The 15,628-nt window shown below is 40.2% G+C and overlaps 1 protein-coding gene across 3 annotated transcripts in view; it reads right to left on the bottom strand.

Annotated features, from left to right (window-relative positions):
• Nucleotides 1-13,608, bottom strand: part of EPS8 (EGFR pathway substrate 8, signaling adaptor) — a 211,714-nt gene extending 198,106 nt beyond the window's left edge. Inside the window, exon 1 of one of the 3 annotated variants that reach the window (XM_064284543.1) lies at nt 13,479-13,608. The gene's annotated coding sequence lies outside the window, so the exon portion shown is untranslated. The remainder of the gene's footprint in view (nt 1-13,478) is intronic. The other 2 variants (XM_023554656.2, XM_064284542.1) reach the window with 2 other exon arrangements.
• Between the last annotated feature and the right edge of the window lie 2,020 nt (nt 13,609-15,628).

The raw sequence follows: 15,628 nt of genomic DNA, 5'->3' as shown, positions 1-15,628 counted from the left end.
GACCAGTGTTGCAACTCTTTGAAGTGGTTTCTTGTCTCCTTTCTCTCTGCTTCTTCTCTTCTTTCTTCCTGATGGTTTTCTTCTTGCTTCTTTCTGTCTGACTTTCTTCCTGCTACTTCTGTTCTTGCTTCTTTCTGTCTGATTTTCTTCCCGTCACTTCTGTTCTTGCTTCTTTCTGTCTGACTTTCTTCCTGCTACTTCTGTTCTTGCTTCTTTCTGTCTGATTTTCTTCCCGTTACTTCTGTTCTTGCTTCTTTCTGTCTGCTAACCTCTGTGGGGCTGGCTGCATATATATATACACACACACATATATACACACACACACACACACACACACATATACATACACACACACACATAGTAAGGGCCACAAACTGACCGATCCCCTCAATAGGCCACAGACCCTTCATTGGCAAAGGAGGCATGGCTAGGCTACAATTCACCTCATTTGCATAATCTATTGACCAATTCCTGCAAGGTGCATACCAATCACAGGGCAGGCTGCAGCCCAGGACCAAATAAAAAGTATCAAAACCAAGCTGTTTACAGCTTACCCAGGAAATGTCAATCAACCTGGACAAAAGTAGCAAACCCTCTGGGGCAGAAAACTAAGGCAAAGATAACCAACTCCTCAGAGCTTAGGGGAAGAAAACCCCTTAAGCTGTTTTCCCAAACAACCAAAGCAAAAGGCCACATAAAAAAACTCATTTCACCAAACATGTATCCTAATATATATACAAAACCATCTAATTAGTATAAATATTGAACAGAGTAAGACACAGTTCAGTTAAAATTAAGTGCTGTTTATGTATTTATCCTGGACAAGATTTCATTATCTTCATAATGAGATTTAACTATTTCTAAAATAATTTACTTACTATACAACTAAGATGAAGGTAGTGAGTGCTTCAATCACCCCTTTGTTTCAAATGCTCTAGCAGCTTAAACCTTCACTGTCACAACTACCATGAATGTCTCTTTTATTTAGTCTTCTCTCTCCATGACTGAGTTCTTATCAGGCAGTGAGAAAGAGTAAGAATAGTAATTGGAAAGATATCGAAGCTATGAAAAAGATACACTCTTCATCTAAAGTTATCTAAGGACTGAAAAGGCACCAGAGATTGGGCTACAGGATGGAGGAAAGCAAAAGGAGGGAACTGAGTAGAGAACGGGTGGCAAGGGAAAGCCCACATTGTCATTTATCAGTTTTAAGATTTTTATAGGACTGTTTTCTACATGAGACCATGGAAAGTAGCAAGTCTTAAGATAAAGTTAAAAAAATGTAGAACAGTCAAGGGCACTGGATGTTTTGTAGTAACTGGTGCTGGAACTTTCTGTTTCAACAGTCTGGATAAGAAACATAATGAAAATTAAAATAACATAAAAAGAAAAAATGATGCTTTACATAATTTATTCTATAATCCTACAAAAAAAACAAATATTCTAGTATACCAAAATTTAGAACTGATCATACCTAAATGTAAGTGAAGTTATAATTCTTCACATTATTCTTTAATCATTGTTGTTCAGGCTTAGCTATCATGGATTATCCATTTAAAAGCAGAAGTGATAAGGCTTTAAACAAATTTATGAATTAATACACACTAAAATTCTCAGAGGGCCATCTTCCTCCAATGCCTAACAACAACTACTTTACCACATTTTTCTGTCTTACATATTAATGCTACACCTTTACATACATGAGTATCATGTGAATAATGCTACAAGATTTGGCTCAACGATTAGATATTTATCACAGAAAGAATTCCATTGCTTTTAAATTATTCAGAATCTAACAAGGTCCACAGAACAGCTAAATAAAAGAACCACCAACAAATTAATGTTCTCTCTTGACTAAAATGATCCCAAGATGCAAAAAAATATATAACACTGCACTTTGTAGGACCATGTACTGAAAATAAACAGACTATACACCAGAATTTCTGATAATATAAACACACTAAAATAAAGACAACTCAACCTAAAAATGAAGTTTCTATATCAACAATCCTAGATTAAAATGTAACATTTTTAATACCAAAATATATTCCCAGCCTCCCAACCCCCTGCCGTCTAGTCAATTCCGACTCATAGCGACTGTACAGGACAGAGTAGAACTGCCCTATAGGGTTTCCAAGGCTGTATATCTTTACAGAAGCATGCTGCCACAGCTTTCTCCTGCAGAGTGACTGGTAGGTTCGAACCATCAACCTTTCGGTTAGCAGCTGAGCACTAAACCACTGTGCCACCAGGGCGCCTCAAAATAGATGCAGTTTGTCATAAAACAGTTTTGAAAACACACTGGAAAGAGATGCTGGAGATTACTTGCAAACAAACATACACACAAACAAGCTGAGCATGCTTTTATGGGGAAGAAAAAAAAAGGGAAGTCTAAATAAATTTAATAGTGTTCTATTTTCTTCCATACATGAAAGAAACAATTAAATGCAGAGTTTGCACATCCTGGTAGAAAACAATTATTAATTTACCAAGTTATCACAAACCGAATTTCAAGAAATCCTGGCCCCCCAAAAAGTAAGATCTTAAAATGTGACCAACTTTCACTAACTAAGCAGTTAAAATGTACCATCCCTTTCTACTATCACACACAACTTTAAATTTTAAGTCAGGGTACTTAAAACCATCCTATTGTACATTCAAGTCTAAAATTATCATCAACCTCCATGTCAAAATGATTGTAGAAAATTAAATAAATTGTATTCAGTGTCTTTTCAGAAGTGATGAATTTCACACCTTTTTTTTATGGCTTAGCTTTGTCACTTAATTTTTTAAACATTTTGTTTTCTAATGAAAACTATTATAAATAATTACAACGTTATAGAAAGTTACAAATATTAGAATCAGAAAAACCACACTGAGTGTTTAACGGTGATAAACATTGTATTTCAGACACCAGAAACTTTCTATTGTCGCATTAAACCAACAAATATCTTAATATGCATTTATTTCAACAACAGAATATTTAAGAGGCGATATTCAAATGGTTCTAAATAAAATGCAGTTTATATCAACAGCTTTCAATTACAGTTTTTAACAATGTTTTTCCCCTCAAATACAAACTTCTCTTTCATTATCTTCTTTTATTCCCTATTTTTTTTCCTTTTTTATCCCACTCTTACATTCAAAACACAACTTCTCAACAGTAGAACTCTAGCCTCCTTAACAAGTACACAATTCATCCATTTAACAAATAATTTTAGCACATTCCCAGGTTCTGTTCAGAAACTGTTCCTGGCTCAGATTCTGAACTGGCTCAAATGGGACTAGATCCTGCCTTCGTGGTATGTTACATTCCTGTGTTGTTATGCTACTGAATAAAAGAACAGACTGAGATACGACCTCTAATTTAGGTTAAAAAAAAAAAAAAGCAACTCTCCTTTTTTAAGTCTCATGTAATCACTTGAGTATCACAGAGCTGAAAAAGAACACAAGACTTTATCCACTACAAAAAGGGTGGTATTTAGAAATATGATTGGAAGAGACAATTCACACAATTCTTAAACAGGTTTGGTGTCTTTATTTTCTCCTACTACAATATAATTAATACTGTACTGTATTATTACTTATAAAAATGAAAAACAACTAGATATTCAGTTCTTTCTCATCATTCTATAGTCTCTATATACCGGAACCTGCATAATTTCCCACCACTCCCATCATGCCCACCTTTTCTATGCATGTCAGATATATTCATCCTTCTGTCTAGAATGCCCTAGAGCCCCACCTCATATTCGAATCCCTGGCTGAAAAAAATATCACCCTATAAGACACGCAAATACAACCTTCTGGTTTTTACTTCCTCAGCAACAAAGAGCTTCTCCCTTTTACTATGTGCTGATGTATTGTTAACGAGCCCTGGTGGCGCAGTGGTTTAGATAACTGACTGCTATCTGAAAAGTCTGTAGTTTGAAACCACCAGTGGCTCCATGGGAGAAAGATGTGGCAGTCTCCTTCCGTACAGATTTACAGCCTCAGAAACCCTATGCACTTGCTATGAGTCAGAAACAAACTGATGGCAGTGGGTTTGGTAGGGGGGCGTACTGTTGTTAAAGTGCCATCGAGTCCAATCTGACTCACAGCAACTTGACATATAACAGAACAAAACACTGCCTGGTCCCGTGCCATCCTCACAATCATTGTTAGGCTTGAGCCCGTTTTTTTGCAGCCGCTGTGTCAATCCATCTCCTTGAGGGTCTTCCTCATTTTCACTGACCCTCTACTTTATCAAGCATGATGTCCTTCTCCAGGGACTAGTCCCTCCTGATAACATGTCCAAAGTTTGTGAGATGATGTCTTACCATCCTTGCTTCTAAGGAGCTTTCTGGCTGTACTTCTTTCAAAAGAGATTTGAGTCAACCACTTTTGAAATTGTGTGTGTGTATATGTGTGTGTGTGTGTGTGTATATACACACACACACACACATATATATTTGCTGTAGAGTTGATTTCGATTCATGGTGACCCCATGTGTGTCAGAATAGAACTGCACTCCAAAGAGTTTTCGAGATATATATATATTCCCCCCCAATCCTCTACTAACAACTATTTTACGTAAGTACTGTTATCAATTCTACTAGTCAGAAAAGAAAACTAAGGCGGGTAAAACATCTCTGATTTCAAAGCACTTTGGCTTTTTTGGTTTGTTTTGTTTTGCTTTGTTCTTTAATATATACTTCTCTTAGCACCGGAAGCCCTGGTGGCGTAGTGGTTAAGTGCTACGGCTGCTAACCAAAGGGTCCGCAATTTCAATCCACTAGGCGCTCCTTGGAAACTCTATGAGGCAGTTCTACTCTGTCCTATAGGGTCGCTATGAGTCGGAATCGACTCGACAGCACTGTGTTTGGTTTTTGTTTTTGTTGTTTTCTTAGCACCACACTGTACTGAAATGGCTGCCTGACTGCCTCTATTCTCTGGGTCTTCTGATGACAGAAGGTGGAGATCCTGTCTTACCCATCTTTGTATTCCCAGTGTCTGGCACAGAACAGATATTCAACAGATGCTCGATAAATGATGAATGAATGAAAAATGAAATTAATAATGTCCAACTTCCTGTGTGAGGAAAAACTCATCCTCTTTCTAGCCTGTATACTGTAAAAGTACGGTAGTAAGTACTAATTTTATTCAACAAACATCTCATGAGTGTGTATCGTGTGCTACACTTAAACACTACAGGGAATTTAAAGATAATGAAACTCAGTTCCCTGCTCTTGAGAAACTTATAATTCAGTGAGGAAGGGAGGCAAACAACTGGTAATGCAACCATTACTTGTTTTATTTTTCTAAATCCCTCACAATTTACTTTCTTTAAAAGAATCTCATTCCTTGAAACATGTTCCCACAGCACAAACCTCCAATCAGTGGGATGCATGCCTTGATGATCAGTGACCAGAAAAAAGTTCAAAGAATCTCCATGGATCTTGAATACATACTCTTTTGAGCCATTCCTGTCTAGCTCAGCACCATTTAAGTAGTGTACAGTGTTAAAGAATAAAACCATACAACACTCCGATACTATTCTTGCCCTTTTTCTTTTATGATAGGCAGAACAGTCATATGCAAATAGCATGGGTTTTAGAGTCAGAAAAATCAAGGTACCCATCTCAACTCTGTTCCTTCTTCCCCTTGTGGACAACAGACAAGCCTCTATCTTTCTGAGCCTATTTCCTATCTATATAATATGATAAAGTGACCAGCCTTAAAGGGCTCTTTTAAGGATTCAAGGAGATAATGTATATACCACCTGCCACACAGATGTTGCTCAACAGTGGAAACCTATTATTATTATGTCAGATCTCTCTAGATGCTTCTTGGGGGTTGTGGTTCTAAATTTACATAATATTTGTGACCTCAATAACGCAAAGTGTTTACCAAAAGTAAGTTACTTGAAAAAAGCCACTTTTGGCAAGAAGAGTGGAACCAGATAAGATTCAAGACCATACAGTTATGTCTCAGGATTCTAGATGCTGCACACCTCATCTGTCTAACCATTAAAAAAAAAAACCTGTTGCTGTCAAGTCGATTCCAACTCATAGCTAACCACATACCCTGCAAATCCCTTATTTTAGATCCATTTTGTGGAAAATAAAACTTTAGTGTTTCATATCTGTCATACCTAAAGGGACTGATAGATGTTACTCTATACTGACAATTCCATTTTCCACAAAAAAGAATCTGAGTTAGTGAGGAAGAGGGAATGAATTACATACAATGTGTCGGAACCAATCTCAGCACACATTTTAGTTTCCAAATCATTTTTCCATTCTCTCTTTTAAGCAATTTTGAAGAGCATGCGAAAATCAAGTAAAAATATTTTCAGTTCTAAATCTAATGTGTAATCTATTTGGGCTTTAAAAATGCATTTAGTTGGTGCTGGAACAACAGAACATCCATTTGCAAAAAAATGAATGTAGACATGGACTGTATGCCTTTCACATAAATTAAAATGATCACAGACGTAAATACAAAATGCAAAACTATAAAACTTCTAGGAAAAATACAGAAGAAAATCTTGGGGGGCTTGGGTTTGGCAACCAATTTTTATATACAATACTAAAATCCAATCCATGAAGTTGATAACTTGGACGTTATTAAAATTAGGAACATCTGACCTAAGAAAGACATGTTAAGAGAATAAAAAGATAAACCACAACTGGGAGAAAATATCTGCAAAGCACATACCTAATAAAACATTTGTATCCAAAACATACAAAAAATTTTTTAAACTCAACAATAAGAAAACAAATAAATGAACTACAAAATAGGCAAACGATCTAAACAGACCTCACCAAAAAAGATATACGGGTGGCAAATAAACACCTGAAAAGACGCTCAACATAAGCTGTCATTAAAAAAAAAAACAAAACCCGTTGCCGTCAAGTCGATTCCAACTCATAGCGACCCTACAGGACAGGGTAGAACTGCCCCATAGAGTTTCCACGGAGCACCTGGTGGATCTGAACTGCCAACCTTTTGGCTACCAGCCGTAGCACTTAACCACTACACCACCAGGGTTTCCTAAGCTGTCATTTGGGGATGATAAATTAAAACAGCAATAAGATACCACCACACATTTATCAGAATGGCTAAAATTCACTTTAAAAACTTGAGAATATCAAATGCTGACAAGAATGTGGAATAACAAGAACATTCTTCAGTCCTTGCTGGTGGGATGCAAAATGGTGCAGCCTATTTGGAAGCAGTCTGGCAGTTTCTTACAAAGCTAAACATAATCTTACCATACACTCCAACAATACCTAATTATTTACCCAAGTGAGTTTAAACTTAAGTCCACAAAAAACCGACACAAGAATGTTTATAAGAGCTTCATTCATAATTGCAAAAAACTGGATGCAACCAAGGTGTCCTTCAATAAGTGAATGGACAAACTGTAGTACTCCCAGGCAATGGAATATTACTGAGTGAAAAAAAGAAATGAGTTATCACAAAAAGACATGGATAAACCTTAAATGCATATTACTGAGTGAAAGAAGCCAGTCTGAAAAAGCTATAGGATTCTAATTATGTAACATCTGGAAAAAGCAAAACTAGAGAGACAGAAAACGAACGGTTGCTGCCAGGAGGACACAGCGCTCAGAATGAAGAGGTGAAACATGCGATTTTTAGCATGGTAAAACTATTCTGTATGATACTATAGTGTTGGATACATTATGCATTTGTCATACCCACAGAACTCCACAGCAAAAAGAGTAAACCTCAATGTATGCAATTTTTTAGAAAAAATCATTCAGGGCTCCAGGATGGAATGTAGATTAAGACAAAAGAATTTAACTGTATTACAAGCGTATGGAACAACCCCGCTAAAGTGAATGAGGGGAAAAGGTGCTGAGGTAAATAAGTGGAAATGAGTATAGTCTGTAGGACTAAAGGCAAAAGGAGCTGCACATGAGCATTCTACTCTTAACTGACAACACTGATTCCCATGGAGGTGTGGGTTAGTAATTCCCATACTACTATGCTCAACAATTAAGTGGATGGCGGATGGTGGGAGCTAGGTCTTTCACTGTTGGAGAATTTACAGATAAGAGTGGGGAAGAGTCTAGAATGACCCAGATAGTAAAGAATTAGAATTAGAGACATCAGTATGAAACCATATTTAGCTTAATACAGATGCACATGGTTACATATAGAAACATTTATATGTACGTGTACATGCACATGCGAGTATGTTGTTGTCAGTAGCCCTCAAGTCAGCTCTGACCCATAGTGACCTGATGTATATGGAATGAAACGTTGTCCAGTCCTGATCATTTTCATAATCATTGGTATGTTTGAGTCCATCAATGTGGCTTTGTGTCAAGCCATCTCATTGAGGATTTCCCTTGTTTTCACTGACCAACTACTTTACCAAACATGATGTCCTTTTCTAGCAATTGTTCTTCCCTGATGATGTGTCCAAAGGAAGCAAGCAGAAATCTCACCATTCTCACTTCTAAAAACCATTCTGGTTGTATTTCTTCTAAGATTTTGTTTGTTCTTCTGGCAGTGCATGGGTTATTCAATATTCTTCCCCAACACCACAATTTGAATGCTTCAATTCTTCTGTCTTCCTTTTTCATTTTCTAGCTTTTGCATGTTTATGAGGCAATTGAAAAGACCATAGTTTGGGTCAGATGCACTTTAGTCATCAAAATGACATCTTCGGTTTTTAAAACTTTAAAGACGTCATTTGCAGCACATTTGCCCAATGTAATATGTTATTTGATTTCCTGACTGCTCCTTCCACGGGCGCTGTTGATCCAAGTAGAACGAAATCATGAATTTCAATTTTTTTCTCCATTTATCACGATGTTGTTTATTGGTCCAGTTAAGTATACACACATGTATTTTCTTGCTCTGTCATACGAGAGGGCCTAGAAACAGTGACACGAGTAGCAAGAAGCATGCCTAGCACCCAGATCTTGGTTTCTAATACCATTCTCCAAGAAAAGGAACCAGATTACTTAGAGAAATGGCTGACTCTAAGACTGCTGGAGCAGGAGATATATAAGGGGAGCCTGGAGCATCGTGTAGTATCAGAAAGTAAGGAAGTGCTTTAAAAAAAAAAAAAAAAAGAGCCTCACACTGATGGGGGTAGTTAATAGGGTACATGAGCCAACTGAAAGAACTCTCAACGGCCAAAGTTAGAACAATTTGAGCAACAAAACAAAGAAGTAATGAATTATAACCCAAAGTATAAAATAAATATCTACTAGTCCACACCAATATAAATGACTAAATAAATAAATGGGGGAGAAGAGACAAATCTCCCATGCAGAAAAATTCCAAATAATTTATGTAGATACTCTGTTCTCAAGAAAATCTACTGCCATCAAGTCAATTCTGACTCACAGCGACCCTACAGGTCAGAGTAGAACTGCCCCATAGGGTTTCCAAGGCTGTAAATCTTTATGGAAGCAGACCGCCACATCTTTCTCCACAGGGCAGCTGGTGGGTCTGAACCACCACCATTTCAGTTAGCACCCAAGCACTTTAACAACCACTGCGACACCAGAGCTCTTTTGTCTTCAAAGAAGGGGGCATAATTCTCAACTCCTTAAGTGTGGGCTCCCAAAAGTGGCTTCCTTCAAGAAGTATGGAAACCCTGGTGGTGCAGTGGTTAAGTGCTACAGCTGCTAACCAAAAGGAAGGCAGTTCGAATCCACTAGGCGCTCCTTGGAAACTCTATGGGGCAGTTCTACTCTGTCCTATAGGGTCACTATGAGTGAGAATCGACTCGACAGCAATGGGTTTGGTTTTTGGGTTCAAGAAGTACAGCATGGCAATAGGGAACAAAAAGAGTGGAGAAACTTGGCAAACACTACCTCAGCCAAGTGTTCAAGATCAACACCAATACTCACAAATTATATACTGATATGATGTGATGAAAACAGCATTTTATCTCCATGATCTTCCTTCTAAACACCCATAACCCCAGCCTACTCATGAGAAAACACAGGCAAATCCCAATGGAAGTACATTTTATAAAATACCTGACCAGTACTTCTCAAAACTGTCAAAGTCATCAAAAACAAGTAAAGTCTAACAAAGTCTTACAGCTAAATACCAAAACAAAAAAACAAACCCAGCGCCGTTGAGTCTATTCCAACTCATAGCAACCTACAGCGACCCTATAGGACAGAGTAGAACTGCCCCATAGAGTTTCGAAGGAGCGCCTAGCGGATTTGAACTGCCGACCCTTTGGTTAGCAGCTGTAGCACTTAAACACTACGCCACAAGGGTTTCCTGTTACAGCCAAGAGGAGCCTAAATGTAATGTGGTATCCTGGATGGAATCCTGGAAGGGGAAAAGGGCATCAGATAAAAAGTAAGGAAATCCAAATAAAGCCTAGGCTTTAGTCAATAATAAAACCAAACCAGTTGCCATCAAGTCAATTCCAGCTCATTGTGACCCCTTGTGTGTCAGAGTAGAACTGTGCTCCACAGGATTTTTAATGGCTGATTTTTCAGAAGTAGATTGCCAGGCCTTCTTCCCAGGAGCCTCTGGATAGACACGAATTTCCAATCTTTAGGCTTGCAGGCAAACATATTAAACATCTGCACCACTCAAGGACTTCTTAGTTAATAATAATCTACTAATACTGGTTCATTAATTGTAACAAACATATAATACTAATGTACAATGTTAATAAGAGGGAAACCTGGGCAATGGTGGTATATAGGAGCTCTCTGTACTACTTTAGCGATTTTTCTGTAAATCTAAAGCTCTTAAAGAATAAAGCCTATTAAGAAAACTACATTTAGGAATGCATCTAGAAAAGCACTGAGGTTGTAGTGAAGCACTGAAGAATATTAACACTTTCCTTGCATATATTCAACTTAAAGTGTTTGTAACTATTCCATTACAGAATTTTTCTTAAGAAAATATTTTCAATCACTAACAGCTGCAAACAATTTCATGCAGTAATTCCCAGAAGAGATGTACTGCAGCCAGAGTACTTTAAAGTTCCATTTTTTGTCCTTACATACCATTGCAGATGTCTGAAAGCTTGTAACCTATCATTAACTTTGGTTGTTTTGTGATGATCCAAATAACTGCCAAATACGCTTAATACAACTCAGAGAAGCTAACTTAAATTTTATATAAATCAAATTGGCGCTAAAATACCCAACAGAACTTTAAATTCCTAACAAGAGAATCTGAGAAGTTATTATATACACACACATATGATAGTAACTATATTTTCTGTCACATACCATGGTCCTAGTGAGCTTCTGCAGAATTCAGTACCAGCAAACGAAGAAAAGAGGAGAGTTGGGAGAAGATTAAAAAGTAGTGGGTGAAAGGGTATGTAGTACAGTGAGAAAAAAGAAAAGGACTAGGATTTGAAAAGTATCAAATAAAAAGGCTAAAAACAGGGAGTAGCAAGCCTATGTCAGTTACAGCATGGGGAAAAAAAGGACTGATAAGTAATGTCAATCAGCATAGATAAAAACTTGAAAGCAGAAAAAAGCTAGACATAAAAAATTAATGAAATCTTTACATTTGCTCAAAAATAAAGCAGTGTTCAAAATTATATATTAGGTGTACTGATAGGGAACAAAAGGGAATAAATCAATTTAAAGAAATGGCATCCTAAATACAATTTCACTTAAAATATTCCCCACTATAAAAGGCTGAACATTATCATATAATGGCATTCAACGACACTGGAAAGCGGAAAATAAATTACAAACCCAAACCAGTGTCCTCGAGTTGATTCCGACTTATAGCAACCCTATAGGACAGAGTAGAACTGCCCCATAGAGTTTCCAAGGAGCACCTGGCGCATTCGAACAGCCGACCCTTTGGTTAGCAGCAGTAGCACTTAACCACTACACCACCAGCGTTTCCAAATTACAAACAGAAGGTACAAAATATTGGGTACAGTGGTTATCTTAGTAGATTAAAAACAAATCTTCCTTTCCTTTTTTTTTCTGTTGTAAAGTGAATGCCTTGTGAAATTTTTAAAAATTTTAATCTGTGCATTTTGCATTAAAGCATTTGAGAAACGATTATTACATTTGTAATACATTTTACTCTACTCTTTATGTGGAGAGTCTATAAAATGTTTTAATTTTCAAATTTTAAGTAAAGGTGTGATTCCATGACCAAAAATTTTCCACTCAGGCAACTTAAGAACTATACCAATATGTCTAGAAAAAGCCAGCCCCAGATAGAATATGTATATAGGAGAGGATGACACTGACTTTAAATGGACTCACTACCACACTAAATCACTAGCGCACTTTCCAAAACCGAAGGAGCTATAGAAGAACGGCGTCCTTTCAACTGAAATAAATTAGAAGCAACGCGCAACAGTTACTTTGGATTTTTTCACACAAAGAAGCCTTCCCGGAATCCTAATTTTCCTCTCTCTCTAAAAAGACAAAGCCAAAACTATTCACCTGATACAACACATCTGAAACTAAGTTTTTCTGGGCTCTTATCCTAAGACATTAGCTATTTTACCTATTCAACCCTTATTATCCCAGACAAGAGCTAAAACTTTTTAAAGAAAAGCATCAACACGTCACTGAAAGGCAATTTGTAAAGCAGGATTCCGAGCCCTAATTCTCCACCGCTGTAGATGTCTACAGATTTGAAATACTGACACCAAGGCGTCCTGTCCCCAAAAACATGCCAGCAGTACTACGGTGCACTACGGGAAACGAACCATTTTAGAAACACTGCAAAGGAACTGAGCAATCAGTGAGTGACGAGATTTTGCATACAGGTAAGCCCTGAAAAGAAAGTAAAAAGAGTTAGCATCCAAGGAGAGAGCTGGGTCTAACGAGTGGTGCAACCATTCCAAAGGCATTAGCTGGTAATGACACCAGGCCGTCTTCCCAAAAGTCAAATGGTAAGTGAGTAAAGTGGAGCTGGCTATGAAAAAAAGTCAACAGGAATTATTAAATGACTATTCAAAAAGAATGAGCTACCTTAATTTGAGGGAGTGAACAAACGTGGGACCTTGTCCCAAAGGGCTGCTTTGAAAAGACCCCTCAACTGGCGGAGGCGGAAGGAGGGGGAGTGGGCTGGGCAGAGCGGCTCTCGAACGCCAAGTCCAAGACAATCAGCCGCGAGAAGAACACTCGGTCTGTAGTCGCCCCACCGTCCGGACAAGCGCAGGTGTATCTGCGGCAGCTCAGGTTACTAGGAAACATGGCAGAGACACCGGATTTTCCCTGCCCACCCTTCCCCGGCTCCGGGAGCGGAGGGCGGCGGGCACGGGTCGGTACCGGCTCCGCGGCGCCAGGACCAGCCGCGCCGACGCGCTCCGGTAGCAGCGCCCTCGCACACCTGGCTCCCAACACCAGTTGAAAGCAGTCGAAGTGAATGAAGGCGGACGCGGCGCCTGGCACTGCTCCGATGCCAGCACACAAAGGCGGACTTTTTAAATCCGGGAGGAATTAAAGCCGCCGGACCCCGGCGGGCGCCGGTCGCGGAGGGACTCTTACCTCGGTTCCGCCCACGGGGCCGCGGCTTTCCCCCGCGAGGGGCCGCGAGCCCAGGAGAGGGAGGCGGCGGGCAGGAAAAGCTCCCGACCTGGACCGCGCCCTCCCGCTCCTCCTCGAGCTGCGAGCTCTCTCCGCGTCCCGCTGCAGAGATCTTCAGAGAGAGCACCGTCCGGGCCTCGCGCCTGGCGAGACCGCCTCGTCCGCCGATGCCTGTGAAGTCTGAACCTGCCCGCCCGCTCGTCCGCTAGCGGCCAAAGCCAGCCGCGCTGCGCATGCCCAGTGTGCCCGTGAGGCACGAGCGAGCGCGCGCTGCGCGGCCCAGAGCGAACTCCACTTTCCGGGCCTTGCGGACAGCCGAGCTGCCGCGCATCTGGTCGACCCCAAAGCTGGCCGCGAAACGGCAGCAGAATCCGGTAGGCGGGAAAGAAGGCGGGGCGCCGCGCCAAGGTATCCAGGCCGCGATCCGCGATCAAAGTCGGACCAAGGGTCTAGAGCCACCAACAGGTTTCCAGAAGTGCCCTAGCAGCACAGACTAGCAGCCAATTTACGCGGGCAGAGGAATAGAGCGTGTGGAAAGGTTCGCCTCCGGGCAAGAGTTGAGGCCCGGGCAGAGAGGGCACACAGGTTACAGTGCCCCGAGTCCTGGGGCACAATTCGTGGCCACTGTCCTTGGGGCACTTACCCCTCCGCACCCAACGACGGGTCAGCCTCTGTCTTACTCTCTAGACTTCTCACCCGTTTCCCCCTCCGTGGGAGGTGCAAATGGTTAAGCGCCTGACGACAGGCTGGAAGGTTGGAGGGTTGGAACCCACCCAGAGGCCCCTCCGAAGAAGACGACAGGTCTGGCAATGTGCTTCTGAAAGGTCACAGCCTTGAAAACCTTATGAAGCAGTTCTACTCTGCACACATGGGGTCTCCATGACTCAGAATTGACTCCAGGGGAGATAACAACAACGCTTGCCCTAAACTGCTGGTACCCAAGGGCCTCCAACCTGCCAGTCAGTGGCTCCAACCAGCAAGCCCAGACCCGCCTCGCAGGACTACCTTAGATTCATTTTTCACATAGGTCTTGCCAAGAGCCTGATGTGGTTTGAAGTCGATGGACTTTTAATTTTGTGCCTCTGGCGACCTCCCATAGTAGCTCAAGGACCCACTACATGAAAAGTCCATCACCTGGAGTATGTTGTGTTTTTGTACTCCAAAACACCTCAGTTGTCATGGCTACCATTCATCCTTTCACATCCTCCCAACCTACCTGTTCTAACTGCTTTAAAGTCAATTGATTTCCAGAAGAATAGGAAAGATTATAAACTTAGTAGAAATAGATTGGACATGCTTGCTTTGTGAAGCCAGGAAAAAGCACAGGCAGAAGGATGTGAAATATCATGGTGGAAATTAAAACCATTATGCTACTAGTTGGAATCCACCTTAGAGGTTAAGTTCAGTCCTCTACCCAAAGTAGGAATCCTCTGTCCAATATGTTGACTATGCTCACCAGATCATTCAGTCTCCATTAGAACTTTTCCAATGTTGGAGACCTCTGTTTTTGCTAATACTGAATATAATCATGGTTATTTATTGAATATTTACATATGGCAGAAATTAAACAGTTTACATTCAGTATTTCTAATCCTTAAAATGCGATGGGCCTTGTACATTGCACCCATTTTAGCCCATTAGGAAAATAAAGCTTAAAAGTCTCATTATTTTTGCTAAAGTCAATGTTGACACCAGAATTAAAATCCACATTGCTTAACTCAAAAGCTGGCATCCTTGTGAGTTAAGCTTCCCTTTTTACACCACTGGGCCTAATTACTCCCCTAAAAACCGCACAAAATTAGACCTATCCCTCATCTACATTGAAAAAAAAAGTATTGCTGTCAAGTAGATTCACACTCACAGTGACCCTAAACGGCAAGGTAGAACTGCCCCAAAGGATTTCCAAGGCTATAATCTTTATGAAGCAGACTGCCACATCTTTCTCCTGTGGAATGACTGGTGAGTTCAAACTGCTGACCTGTCAGTTAGCAACCAGTGCTTAACTACTGTACCATCAGGGCTCCATCAACATTGCAAGCCTTGCAATATGTGAAGCAAACTATTAAATAAGCAAAGAGTCCTGAGCCACAGTGTTTAAAGAGCTCAGCTGC

Source organism: Loxodonta africana, chromosome 4 (genome assembly GCF_030014295.1).
Source record: "Loxodonta africana isolate mLoxAfr1 chromosome 4, mLoxAfr1.hap2, whole genome shotgun sequence".
NCBI classification, from domain to species: Eukaryota; Metazoa; Chordata; class Mammalia; order Proboscidea; family Elephantidae; genus Loxodonta; species Loxodonta africana.
Note: the sequence above shows the minus strand (reverse complement) of the source record. Positions and strands in the feature narration are given on the sequence as shown.